Source organism: Balaenoptera acutorostrata, chromosome 2, assembly GCF_949987535.1.
Source record: "Balaenoptera acutorostrata chromosome 2, mBalAcu1.1, whole genome shotgun sequence".
Lineage (NCBI taxonomy): Eukaryota > Metazoa > Chordata > Mammalia > Artiodactyla > Balaenopteridae > Balaenoptera > Balaenoptera acutorostrata.
In genome coordinates this window covers 31,496,741-31,499,431 of record NC_080065.1, presented here as the reverse complement: position 1 = coordinate 31,499,431, position 2,691 = coordinate 31,496,741, and positions in this window count along the sequence as shown.

The following is a 2,691-nucleotide window of genomic DNA, read 5'->3' as shown; positions in this document are numbered from 1 at the left end:
CAATTCAACACACAACACTCGGACTCCAGATTCTTGTCCTGGTCGCTATGGAGCTGGCCTTCTCTCTGCAGTCAGCCTGACATTGGCCTTCTGCTTTGCTGTAGAAGGGAGGAAGACAGATGGAGTCATATCCTAATAACCCCTTTCCAACGGTGCAATACCAGGCAAGTTTCTTTACTTCTCTGAGCCTCTGTTTCCTCATCTATAAGACGAGAACAATAGGTTTACTGAGAGAAGTCAGTGAGCTAAAGCAAAGAAGTACTTGGCTGACGTATGGTAAGTGCTCAACAAATGAGAGATATTATTGTTATTTATTCCTACTGCGTCAAGGAAAGGATGGGTCAGTGATTCCTAACGCTGACTGCACATTAGAATCATCTCAGGGACTTTTCAAAAACTCTTAGTGCCCAGGCCCCACTAGTGATTCTGAATCAATTGGTCTCAGATGGGATCCAGGCACTGATATATTTAGAAGCTCCCTGGTTTATTTTATTATGCAGACAAGATTGAGAACCACTAGAATAAATGAAAGGGTGGAAAACACCAGTGGAAAGTCTCAATACAGTTGAAAGTCAGAACAGGTTGACTTGGAGCTACTTATCATATGGTCCAGGTGGTGGGAGCAGCCAGAGACAGCTCTTGGAAAACTCGTGAATGAGGTGACCTAGATTTCACAGACGTTTCTTGCTTTGTGGTCTCCCTAAAGTTTTTTCCAGGCTTCCCTGACGATGGAGCCCTGGGCCTTTTCTCCCACAGCAATATCCCATCCACTTGCTCGTCCAAGGACACCTAAGAGCTGTCCGTCCCCAGTCTCCTGCTCCGGGTCTGTTCAAAAATCCTCAGTAAGAATTGATGCCAGATAACCACTTGATGTGCTACCTTCCTCAGCGATATCTGCCCAAGAGTGCTCATCACAGAACTCAAAACATCCTCCAGTGGGGAAATCCTGGACACCCAAGGGTAGACTTATGAAATGGGGATGGCAGAGTTCCTTACACCCCGCTAGGTGGGAGCTGCCTGCTTAGAAGAAGCATGACTCCCAGGGCCACTGCATTTGTGAACTGAAGAGCTTTTATTTTACTGAATCACTCTCTCACTCCATCCTCCACGCCAAATCCTTTCATGTATAAATGTGAGGTCTAGAAGCAGCTGTTCTGGCAGTGGCAGGAGTGATGAATCTTGCATCGAGAGTTGGCTTTTGGTTCCCAGGCCCCTTTGCTGAGCGAGGAGGGCAGCTGAGAGCAGCCCTCTCGCCACTTTCCTCCCTCCAGCTGCTCTGTTGCCTCATCATCAGGCCCGGCTTCCCCAGCTTCAGCTCCTTACACTGCCACCCTTGTCCTCTGAGTGTCACATACTGGCCACTCACTGCCTTTTAAGTCCCAGGGTGTCTTCAGTCCTCATGGAGGAAGGCAGTGACTTTTTGTTATGTGAGTGAAGGAGTAATATTCAATAAAATGATATGGAAATAGAAGCAATTTTTAATGGCAAAGCTATATAAGTTCTCTTTATTATCACTAAGAGGTTAGGAATGTCCATTTTCTCTTTGGCTGAATTCTTAAAAATGTAGCAAGTATCCTAAAGGAAATGATAGTTCTCTCCATCCTGATCTACTTGGGGGAGGTTGTTTGGTTTGATGCTTTCCAATTCTTCAATTTTATTTATTTTTTATTTATTTTTTAAAAAATCTGATTCATCGTTTTTTATATATAAATTTATTTATTTATTTTTGGCTGTGTTGGGTCTTCGTTGCTGTGCAACGGGCTTTCTCTAGCTGTGGGGAGCAGGGGCTACTCTGTTGCAGTGCACTGTCTTCTCACTTCGGTGGCTTCTCTTGTTGCAAAGCAGGGGCTCTAGGCACAGGGGCTTCAGTAGTTGTGGCACGTGGGCTTCAGTAGTTGTGGCTTGTGGACTCCAGAGTGCAGGCTCAGTAGTCATGGCGCATGGGCTTAGTTGCTCCGCAGCATGTGAGATCTTCCCAGATCAAGGCTCGAACCTGTGTCCCCTGCATTGGCAGGAGGATTCTTAACCACTGTGCCACCAGGGAAGTCCCTCGATTTCTTCAATTTAACCAAGAATATGTCAGAAGGAAGAGGAGCCAGAGACAGACAACCTTCTTTTAATATGAAGCAGGATGTCGTATCTTCATTTGGCAATAAAGCGACTTGGTCCACTTTGATCTAACTTTGGCTTTTGGGAACTCCAGGGAAAAGGAAATGAAACCTAGGATGGGGAAATGCTTTTGCTAAACCCAGAGACTCTGCACCTGAATCCAGCTCAGTGTTCTGGAGTCACCCAACTGCCTTCTGTTGCCAGTGCCAGAGGCAGAAATGAGTTCCTTTAAGTGGCGGCTACAGTGGGGAAATATTAACTGTACAATGAGAGGGCAGAGCTCTCCTGATGGCCCTGAACACGTTCCCACTGCCATTTCAGACGGAATTGATGCAGTTAAGCCCGAATTTCCTGGCAAGCCCGGGAGGAGGTTTTCCCAAAAGGCATCTTAGACCGCAAAGGCACAGCCTTTCCATGTCTAATAGCAAAAGCAAACCACTGGACACATGCTGCCTGTTTCCAGCTGGTTGTGCATGTTTTCTTCACACTTTAACAAAAAACGTGCCAAGGTGTGACATTTATGAACCCCACCAACTGGGAGCTGTCACACAAACCGTTTTGCCTGTGATGTGGGAAAGTAAT